General features: G+C 33.4%; 1 protein-coding gene across 6 annotated transcripts in view; it reads left to right on the top strand.

Moving 5' to 3' along the window:
* Ano3 (anoctamin 3) overlaps positions 1 to 12,443 on the top strand; it is a 406,718-nt gene that overhangs the window by 144,282 nt on the left and 249,993 nt on the right. The window lies entirely within an intron of this gene.

The raw sequence follows: 12,443 nt of genomic DNA, 5'->3' as shown, positions 1-12,443 counted from the left end.
AACTAACAGCAGTGACCAGCAAAACCCTTGCCAGCCACTTTGGGTCAGTGTCTGGGGTGGTGTACTCCCAAACTCTTTTCTAGTGTCTAAGATTGAGGTAGGAATGAAAATTCAGTCTCTTTCCCATCTTTGTGATACTTTCATTTGGAATTTCAGATAGAGAGATTAGCTGTTTAAATTTAATTTTCCAAAATTCTCTTAGGTAGTAGAAGAACTTTATCAATCAATAAATTACATCTGTCAAAATGAATGATACTTATCCCCTCACCTCTTTCCCCATTTATTTTTATGCTATCTAGATTTTGTGCTTCTTTGCCAACTACTTTGCTTTCCGTCTTTGGCTGGGTTGTTGTTTTTCAAGTTCTTCAGCTATTTGGAAAGCATCTATACTATCTTTCATTCTACTTTTGGCCTGGTCTATGCCTGTTGTTCAGCAAATATTATATGATTTATACCTTCCTTCCTTCATTGTCTTGATCATGTTCATCAGTCCTAGAAGTTTTTCGGTAACATGAAACTTATCCCAGTTTTGGAATTTCTTTAAGACTAAGTTCTGCTACCTTCGTCACTTCCTCCAGCTTGGTCACAGTGAATTCTAGTATTCTGTTCATTTACATGCCACTATCACCCACCTATAAACTGTAACCTGTTGAGAACAGGTTGAAATTGAAATAATTGCCTGACACAGAGTAGATAGTCTCTCTCTACTTTTTCATTTTTTTTGAAGAATAGGGATGCAAGGGTGATGATATGTGGATTACGTTAATATATTTTATTTAGGTCTTTGCTCATTTTGACCATAAAGAAAATTTTGCTGAAAATAAAAGATGCAGCATGTGAATAGATATTTATACAAGGTGCACAAAGTGAAGGTATTGCTAAGACAATAATGGCTAAGTTCTCATTAATTTTTTTAAAAAATAAAATAATATGTATGAATGATTTTTAAAAGCTCAAGTTGCTCCACGATATAGGGCCGATAATTAACCATATTGCATTGTATAATTTAAAGTTTGTCAAGAGGTAGATCTTATGTTAAGTGCGCTAGCCACAAAAGTAAACCATCTACCCATTACAAAAAAGTAAACCATCTACCCATTACACCACTAGCCACAAAAGTAAACCATCTACCCATTACAACACCTTACTTGTTTGATACACTTGTGAAACCATCTACCCATTACACCACTAATGCCGCAACACATCCATCACCTCCAAAGTTTCTTCCTTTACCTCTGGTAAAGGTAGATGGTTTCACAAGTGTATCAAACAAGTAAGGTCGTCAAGTTCTACACATCAGACATCTGCAGCTTTAAAATGCATAATGAATCAATAAATCAGTCAAAATTAGTGGAATAGTTACAGTGGACATGAAAAAACAGCAATACCCAGTCCTACATCTTGTGTTGCCCAGAACCCATCTTCAGAAGCAGCCCCTTTGGATTTTATTATCATTATTCTAGTGCTTTCTTTCATATTTCTATATCAGACACTTATGATGCAACTTATTACTTATTAAATTTAGATACTGCATCCTCCCCTGTTGAATTGGTTGAAGTTAAACTTTTCATACTACATCACCACTACCATTCCTCTTTCCTAGTTATCTCAGTATCAATCGCAGAGTTGATTTTGATTACATAGCCATTGTTCATGTTATATTCATGTTAAAATTGATTAGTACTTGATAAAACAGAAATTAAACAATGTAATAAGATTAATTTTCATTCAGGTAAGATTCCTTTATTTTTTTGCTTGTTGATTTCTGGAAAAACTGTTTTGTTTGCCTTTGCTTTATATTCCTTTTAAGTCTTCTTTAATTTGCTTTAATATTTAAAATAATTTATCAAAGGCCTAGCCATCACTTTTTCTTTGTACTCAAACATATAGAATTGTTAAGTCATCTTTTTCCCCTGAAGATGACTTTTATCTCACCTTTGCCCTTTTGCCCTAGTGAATTTTTAGTCTAACAGTTGATACAGTGCTGATATACCTGGACTCCTCTCTCTAGCTTTATAATAATAAATCTCTTTTCTTGATTCTCTTTTATTTTTGCTGTATTCCTTTACTTTACTGAGACACATTTTCCAACAGATTTCTAAAAAAGAATCAAGGAGTTAATTTTTTGAGAATTTGCATATCATAAATTGTAATTCCCCCCCTGCAAAAGTTTGAATGTTTATCTGGATAAGGAATTCTACTATAGAAATTATTTCCTCCCAAAATGTTTATATTGCTAACTTTCTATAGAAAAATTTGTTTTTAAGTAGTGCCAATCATTCTGGATCCTAATTTCTTTGGTGCACATTTATTGTGTTTTTTTATCTCCTTATTTTTCTCCCCAGGCACTTATTCTTCTGCCTCACCAACTCATCTAAGCTGTCAGGATCTTCCCTTCACTTTGATACTCTAATATGTAATAATACTTAGTCTTCAAGGGCTTCCTCTAACTTTTCATTATGCTGGTCACTTAGTACACAATTTACTTCACTCTACAAAAGGATATCATTTAATTTTTGGTGGTTTTATCTTAACAATACTCCAATTTGGATTTTATTCGTCTTTTTTTCCTCAAGCTACTAGAAGATCAATGTTAGAATTCATAATCTGTTTCTCATATTTTTTTTCTCTTTTCTATTTTGGATCCATTTTTCATCTTGATTTTTTTTGTTCTACTCATCTATAGCAAGTAAAACAAATATATATGTATATACATGTATATTGATGTATATATATATGTATAATGTGTGTGTATGTGAATGTATATATATGTCTTCTCATATATATTTGTCTATTTGTAAACCATATATATTTGGCATTATTGAGGTATAATTGACTCATTAGAAATTACATATATTTAAAGCATACAAATTGATATGTATATATATGTCTCTTTCTCTCTCTCTCTCTCTCTCTCTCTCTCTCTATATATATATATATATATATATATATATATATATTTCTATATATATATACACACACACACATAGATATTCGCTACAATGAGAACTAATATAATGAAAATATAGTTTACCCCAAAAAGTTTATCCAAGGATCCTTGGTTATGTTCTCTTGCCTTTACAATCTCTAACATCCCTCAGGCAACTATTAGTATGCTTGTCTTACTACAGATAATTCACATTTTCTAGAATTTGACATAAATGCTACTTTATATATGAACATATTATGTTTATATTTTTGTCTTTGTTCATTCAACATAATTATTTTAATATTCATTTGGATTATATGAATTATTCATTCCTTGGATTGCTGATTAGTATTCTATTATCGTCAATCAGAAATTGAATATGGTCTATTCAGTTTTTATTGTTGCCATAGAGATTACAACAAATTTAGTGTATGAAACAATACAAATTTACATGATATATATATATATGCCTGCATAATGTGGCTTATGGTCCCTTCTGTAACCTTCAAGTTCCCTCACTCCAGCCTCTGCTTGGCCCTTCCTTCAGTTGTCCATTGTACCTATTTCTAGAGTTTACAAGAAAACTTGAATATTATTATGACCCATTCAGATAAGTCAGGATAATATTTCCACCTTGAATTTCTTAATTTAATCACATCTGCAAGATCCGTTATACCATCTAAGGTTACAGTCACAGGTTCTGGGAATTAGGTCTTGGATCATTCAATTATTCACATAAGGATATAACCAAAGCATCCATTTCTGGTTGATGATTATTTGACTTGTTTTCAGTCAAGCAATTTTTATAAATAAATTGCTATGAACTCTGAGTACAAATATTTGTGTAGACATGAATTTTCATTTCTTTGTATTATACTAAGTAGTTGATAGCTACCTCATACTACAGGTATATTATTAACTTTTTAAGGCATTGTCAATTTGTTTTTCAATGAGGTTCTATCATTTTGCATTCTCACCAGCAGTGTATGGGAATTCCAGTTCCTCCATAACCTCACAAACAACATGATTAATAGATGTCCCTTTGTGGTTTAATTTGCATTTTCCTAATGGCTCATAATGTTGAGCATATGTTCATGTATTTCTTTGACATCCATTTATCTTTCTTAAAAAATGTATCTTTTCAAACCTTTTGCCCATTTCTTAAAAATTGGGCTGTTTGTATTACTATTGTTTATTAATTTTTGCATTTATTTATTTATTTTTTCAGTGCTGGGGATTAAAACCTTAGGGCCTCACACATACTAGGCCAGTGCCTAGCACTGCATGCATCCCAGCCCTGTATTTTTGAGTTTTGAGTGTTCATTATTCTCAATACACTATCTCTATTAGATATGAGTTGAAAATCTTTCTTCCAGTTTGCAGTTATCTTTTCATCTTTTCAGCAGTGCATTTCATAGAGCAAGTGTTTTTGCTTTTAACTAAGTAGAATTTATGAATTTTAAAATTTTATAGATCATGCTTTAGGCATATCACACAAAATATATTTGCCTGCCCCATCATCATAAATGATGATGATTTTTGAGTATTTTTTGAGTATTTTTTCAGTATTTTCATAGTTTTATGTAGGTATGACATTTATGTCTACAAACCATTTTGCACAAATGTTTTATATAATATGCTGTACAGATCAAATTGTTGATTTTTCATATGAATATGTAATTGTTCCAAGATCAGTTGTTGACAAGAATATAATTTTTCATATTGGTTGCCTTTGCAACTTATCAAGAAATCAGTTGTCCATATGTATGTGAATCTGCAACAAGGCTAACTGTGTTTTATTGCTGTCTATCAATGTTTATCCCAATCTCACCTTGTCATGTTATTATCACTTGATACTAAATAGAGAAATCACTATTACACTTCCAAATTTACTTTCAGGGTCCTTTTAAGGTATTATGTTATTGCATTTCCATATAAAGTTAGAACAAGTTAATAAGTTCCCACGTTTCAAAGGCTTGGAATTTTGGTTGGGATTGCTCTTGACTCCACAGGTGAATTGAGGAAAGTTGGCATCATAAGAATAATAGTTCTTTTGCCTTACAAGCATGATACATTCATTTCTGGTTGTAAATTCTTCCATGTTTGTGGTGATTAGAGCTTCTTAAGTATATAGGTTTACTGTTTTCATCAAATTTGGGAACATTTTTACCCTCTAGTTTTTCAAATATATCCCCTCTCCTTTGTGGTTTCAAGTTAAACATATTCTAAGCTGCATGAAGTTGTACTACAGTTCTTACATATTCTCTTCATTTAAAAAAAAGTTCTTCTGTGTTTGATTTTGGATTGTTTCTGTTATTCTGCATATAAAATCTTTTTTTCCCATAATTATAATTAATTTGTTCTCATATATAATTTTTTATATACTCTTAATTCAATTTGTATTTAAAAAAATCTTCTCTGTTACTGCTTAACTTCATGAGCATATGGATAGCAATTATAATATTGTTTCCAGGTCTTTATTTGCTCATGTGTCATTTCTGGATCAATTTTAATTAATTAAATTATCTCTTTATTATGTTTCAAATTTTACTGGTTCTTTGAATGCCTACTGTTTTACACTGGTAATTAACTTGTTGAATTTTGGACAATTTTATATTATATGTTAAGTGACTCTTACCCAAATTGCTTAAGACCAGAAGTATTTTGAATTTGGAATTACATTTAGATTTTAGAATATTTGCATATATATCTAAATAAAATATAAGACTCTCTCTCTGTGTATATATATGTGTGTGTGTATGTATAATATATAATGAGATACCCTGGAGTGGGACCCAAGTCTAAACCTGCACTTCATTTTTGTTTTCTGTATACCTTACATACAGAGTGTGAATGTATATTTATACAGTGTTTTTAGTGGGCTTATATTTTGAGTGCTGCCTATAACATGAGGTGAAGTGTGGCATGTTTTCTTTGTGGTGTCATGTCAGCACTCAAAAAGTTTTAGATGGCGGAGCATTTTAATTTTCACAGTTCTATATTTGGTATGTCCAACTTGTACTTTAAACAGCCTAACCTTTGTTTTACTTGGAACTAGTCTCATCCTTTTGCATTTTTCTTTTTAGTTCCATGAAGTGGGACCAGGAGGCTCTCAGACTCATGATTTCTCACTACAGAGGCAAGACTTTTGGGGGAATCTCATGAATCTTGAGGGTCTGTTGCGTTGCTAGTGGGAGCAGGTTCTATTTCCCAAGATAGGCAACACAATGTGTTGCCATCTCTCATCCCCCAAAACAGCTCTTTCTTCAGGCTCAGGATTATTATTATTATCATTTTGTTTTCACATACATGCCCAACACTATGCTGAACACTCCAGGGGACCAGCAGATTTCCAGAGTTCTCTCTCTGTGCAGCTTTCTCCTCCTTGGTGCTCTGTTCAGGAAACCGTGCATCTTGGTCTTCCAGACTCTCTTCCTCTCTCTCCACATAAATGCTGCTGAACCTGATTGAATCTCCTCTCAGCACACCTGTCCTAGAAACTCTCAAGCCAGTAAGCTGGCAGAATCATTTGGCTCACCTCATTTTTTTATCTCTCAGGGATTACCATCCTTTGGCCTAATCTTGCAAACCATTATTTCCAGTGGGAAGGCATATCCGGCCCCTCTGTTTCCATCTTGATTCCAACTGGTATTATACCACTAATGTGTGTATACATTTCTTTATATTATATATGTATCTGTATATTATAACTTATGTATAAAATAAATATATAAAGTACATAACATAAAGCAATTATCTATAGATTATTATGTATTTATTCTTAGATTCCTGTTCTTCATTTAGAGTACAGAATATTTTTCATCATTTTATCTCCAAAATTTTTAATTGGCACCTTTGTTTCTGCATTTTATAATTTTTCTTTCCTCCTCCCTGAACTCTTATTTTTATTTTTTTTTATCTCACTGTACTACCTTTTCCCTCTGCTTCTTTTGAACTACATGTTTTTCACTCTGTTTTTTTTTTTTTTTTTTTTTGCTTTTCAAGTTTTCTTAAATATCCACAGGTCCCTAGCTGAACGAGAGGATCTGAAAGCCACCCAAAACTTCAATGGTCTGGGTCTGTTTCCTGAAGTACTTCATTGCAGGGCAATCATATAGTACAGGAGATTCATCTTAATTCCCTTGCTAAGATTGCTATGGAGGTAAGAAATAAAGAGAGCTGCTAGAATTCTAGGGGAAAACCTCTGGGAGGAAGCTGTGGCTTTAATTTTTATTAGACAGAGCATCATTTAATCCAACTTACTGCACTTCTGTGCATCATAACATACCTTTGGGCACCAGAGGGACTTGATGGAGCCAATTCTTTGTAGACAGTTGTCCACCTGGTATTAGGTCTGGGTCTCACCAGCTTTCTGTGGTGGATGATGCATGACTATGTCTAGCCTTTTGGAGAAATTAACTTGGAATACCCTCTGCACTTTCTTACTTGAATCTTTTTCTTCATGAAATCTCCCCTTTCCTTTTTATCACTTTGTTTTCATTATTCAAGAATTAATTGAAATCTCTCATGTAACATTATTTATTCATGTTTGACTCACAGACTAATAAGTATTAATATTTCTTTATTGTAATTTAGTGGACTTTTTGTGATAGATGGACAAGTAATAAATATAGTATGTTCATGATAAATCTGTTATTATTATGTAGATAAACTGACATCTTTGTTGCTACAAAGATGAGTTTTTGCACATGCAAAGAAGGTCCTATATTAGGTGTATACATGAAACTTCACTCCCAAATGTGATCCCATTTAACTTCATGCTTAATATATCAGGACATTTGTACTTGGTTGTTAGAACCCAGGAAAGGCCAGCTCCACCTAATTTCAGAGCAGATATAACCATGATCATTAATTAAAGTCTGAAAAATAAATTACTGTTGCTGGAAATGAGAAGTATTCAGGTTCTTAAAGAATATTTGTTAACAGTTCCAATTACTTGAGAAAGAAGCCTATGAATGCTTTCATAAGAGTTCTATGTGTGCAGAAGTTTTGGGAATGTTATATTGATTTTTCATTTTAAATGTGTCATGACATTTTATTGTTCCAGGTTTCACCCTAAATCATAGCTGTAGGAAAATGTAAACTCTAGTTTGAAGCTGGGCACAATGGCACATGCCTGTAATCTCTGTAGCCCTGGAGACCAAGGCAGGAGGATTGCAAGTTAAAAGTTAGCCTCAGCAACTTATTGAGGCCCTAAGCAACATGGTGAGACCTGTCTCAACATAAAAAAAGGCTGTGAATGGTGCTCAGTGGTTACATGCCTCTGTGTTCAATCCCCATTACAAGAAAAGAAAAAGGAAAAAAAAATGCTATACTTTGAAGAGAACTATTTTTTATTTTAACAGTTGTAATAAAACATAATTGCATTCAACACAGAAATGTGTCCCAAATGCCTTTTGTGATGTAACTGATGGTGTAATTGTAATGATTTATTCACTTCTCTCTTATGAGTGCTAGGTAAAAAGAGCTGAGGACATTTGCAATAAACATATTTATTATGAAGGAGAAGCAAAGGGATGATATTAGGAGTCTGGCATCCGCTGCCAATTTTGCTTGCTCCCCTGATAATTTAGAAGCTCATATTGCCAACACAGTGGTTCAGCTACTTTGAAAATGTCTCAGGTAAGAGTGTAGGAACCTTTACAAAATTGTCAGTATATTTTCACATTTACTCTTTTGACACTGCAGTTTCTTCTTGCCACAAACTCCTATTTCTTATAGATTATTTTCTCTACTCTCTTCAAAATTAGTTATATTCTGGACCTGCTGAGGGTTGGTGAACTCAGTTCCAGATATTTCTAAAATGACTTTTTGTTTTGTTTTCTCTCTTCTGTATATACACATAAGAATATAGCTGTCAGTTCTTTGGGCATACTCATGGCATGAAGGGAGATAGAGAAATTGTTCATGACTTTCTCCATTTACTATTTCCTTCTCTGTTTATGAATATGTAATATGAGAATGACAATTAAGTGAGACTCAGGTTGCAGCTTTTCCCCTGATGCCCATGGCAGAAATTCCTCCAACATGGCTATGGATCTTGATGATTCAAATCACAGATTAATATTTGTTATCATGATCATGTGCCAAAAGCCTCAATCAGTCAGCAATAATTTGGCCACTTTAACTATGAAACAAAATAATAATAACATACTCCATGTGTGTCTAGCCAACTTGGAGTTTTGTGTTCATCACCTATAATTCTCACAGTAAATGCACAAAGTAGATAGAACATGTTTTTCTACTGTTCAGTCATGGAAACAGAATCTCTCAAAGTATATGTAACCTGAGTAAGTTCAGATTGTTCTTTATGGACTCTACTAAAGGTGTCTCTGACCTTGAAATCCCTCTTGTTCCATTGAACAAGCCAATTTATGTTCAAAGAATGACGGATGGAAAAGCAAAAGCTACAGATTTTTAAGCAGATGGCCTGATGGCAATTAGGAAATCATGCTGGCTAGCACTGACCCCCACTGGAGGAATTTCACTACTGATTTTAAATGCATGAATAAATGTATGTCTAATATATGTTTCAGATTATCATTCCACCACTTAAATTACGTTGGTATTTGGAGGAAGGAAAGACCATCTTGTGTATTCCAGTGTGAAGATGCACTTTTTTTCAAATATTCATTAAGCAAACATTAGTTGATTATTATTTCATATTTTTTTGGTTGCTATATTTCTGAATTAATTTGCATAATATTGCTTATTAGTCTCTCCCATGAGGGAGCATCCACAGTAGATGTTTAACAATTATTTCTGAACTGACTAGCCAACTGCATGATAAAGAATCCTCCTCAGTTGATGGAACAAAAATATGCATGTGCTGATCAACAACAAACTATTATTACTGGATATTTTTCATTTAATAGCTGATTAAACCTATTAAATGCATTATCAAGAAAATGGCAAAACTTGGTGGATTGATATATTTAGGAATGTGTTCATTTCCATCAAAATAAAATTTGTGATTGTCTTAGAGATATGTGTGTTCATCTTTATCTAAAAGAGGAATCTTCAACCTATACAGATTAAACATCTTCCCATAAACCATTTTGGGATTTATTGACAAACCTGTTAGATAATTTATGTGAAAATCTTGATTTATTGATATCTATTTTTGTTAGCCAGGATTCTATTTAAGCCTTCAATAACAAATGCCGCATACTGTGTGGTGTAAACAACACAAATTGATTTTATATGGTAAAGGAGCCTAGAAGTCCAAGATCAAGATATTGGCAGGTTTTGTTTCTCCTGAGGTCTCCATCCTTGACTTGCAGACAACCATCTTTTTTTTTTTTGCTGTATCTTTATATAATCGTTTCTCTGTGTACCTGCATCCCTTGGTGTCTCTTCTTCTTTTAAGGACACCACATATGTGGGAAGAGGGCCCTAGCCATATGACCTCATTTAATCTCAATTGCTTTTTTAAAGGTCCTATCTCCAAATAATGTCACAGTGGGACTTAGACTTCCATTTATGAAATTTGGGTGATGCACAATTCAGTCTGTAACAGGGTCTAAGCCTATGTTTTATGAAGACATGTCCTTTTGTTGGCTTCATTGTCTTGAAACAACTGCTCTTTTCCAATTATCTCTTCTTCAATCCTGCTTTCAGTATCAACTGACATCTATTTTCTTCATGTTCATTAATGGTAAGTTATAAGTGGGAAAATGTATGGGGCCCATTGACTAATCCGTCTCAACGGAGAAGGAAATCATAGTCTTTGAGAAAGGTAAATTATCTTTTCAAAATTTTTCCAAGTTCAAGTACCTACTTAGCGTTCATTAAGCCTTATAGGACTACTCTTAGAATAGTGATGAAGGTACTGTAATATTAATAAAAAGATGATGTCAGCTGGAAGAAATCATAACATCTCCAGTATAAATATTCTAACTACATCCTTTTTGGATTTAAAATCACAGTAAATGTTGTTGCCTTTCTTTGGTCCATAGCATCAGAGGTGGGGGTCCTGTTCTGCATCCATTAAGCTGAAAGTAAAAGATCTTCATTTCATCTCTTGTCACACACAGAATAAGTCAGTGACAACTTTAGACCTACCTCTGTATGTGTGTCCCCTATTTGCTATGAGGATCATCACCCAGAAGCATGGAGCTCAAACCTTTCCCCTCAGTTTGATAACCTCACAGGTTCAGGGTTACGCCCCTGGCCAATATTTTCAGAAAATCCTGCAGTTATTCTAAAACATTGTTACTGCTAAACCTAAAGCTCTCTGAGTCTCCTAAATTTTCTCTTCGCCTGACTGTGAGGCAATGCCATGTCTCTAAAAGACAGCACAGTCTCTTTATTGATTCTCTGTCCAATTGAAATCCTGAATTCTAAAAGTATAAAATTCCACCTGAGATGGCACAAATCCTGGTGACAGAACTATTGTTCAAAAGTGCTGAGAGAGCTCTCTTAGCTTCACCACTGAATACGAATAGGAGATGGCAAATAATTCTGCAGGTTTTGTAGAATGTGCTTAAAGAATCAATGAGTTGTCAGTTGTCTCTGATAATTAAAAATTATTTTAATACCAGTTTCTGATTGTTCCTTGTATCAAAGTTTGTGTCAAACCCCAATATGAATGAACTTAACTTAAAAAATACCATATTTCCTGGAAATAAGAGTTGGAAAAGTTAGGTGTTATTTATTCCATTTATTTATGCATACTAATTTTGTATGAAATAATAGTATATTTGGCCAGTGCCAAAAAAAAGATCTATGATCAAAATATAGGCAATTTTATATCTACCCATAATTTACAGGTCCCATATCCATAGGAGTCAATGAAGTCCCCTTTATTTTTCTATTCCATATCAGGTAAGTTTGACTCTGAAACAGTAGGATTCTTTTCATATGGTAGAAATACACGTGTGGGTGGGGCGGTGGTGGTGTGTGTTGGAAGTGTGTAGTGAGAATGAGGTGGCAAAAGAAGCAGTAGAAGCTGTCTTGTTGAAATCCTCATCAAATTTCAAAAGGGAATCCAGGACATCTTTCAAAATCAGTGCCATCTAGAAACACTTCAATGTCAGAGGAACTCTTTATCTTGGGTGTTTTCTTATTTTCGTTTTTCTTTCCAATATCATCCTTCCCCAGATTTTTCATTCTTTTCCTCCTACTCTTACTTTTTCTTCTCCTCCAATCCTTTCCTATATCTCTCCTCTGACCCTTTCTCCTTTTTAAAATTTATTTGTTTCAATTTGAGAACTCCAGGGCTAGAAGGTATGACATAAGGTACACTTTTTTCATATTTTCTAAATCTTTCAACTAGGAAAAAAATCACGCTGTGAATTATCAAGTTTTCTTCCTTCTTTAACTTTTTTTTTCCTAATGCCCTTTGTACCCCTTTGGATATTCTTCTAGTTTCAACTATTTTTTTTTCAACAGCCTCTGATTTTTTGTTTCTTAGTCTCAACAAATTAAGTACTCAAACCAGTTAATCTCCTTCTTGGACTTCATCCTCATCCTCTATTTGAAACTTGTATAT

Source organism: Marmota flaviventris, chromosome 9, assembly GCF_047511675.1.
Source record: "Marmota flaviventris isolate mMarFla1 chromosome 9, mMarFla1.hap1, whole genome shotgun sequence".
NCBI lineage: Eukaryota > Metazoa > Chordata > Mammalia > Rodentia > Sciuridae > Marmota > Marmota flaviventris.
Note: the sequence above shows the minus strand (reverse complement) of the source record. Positions and strands in the feature narration are given on the sequence as shown.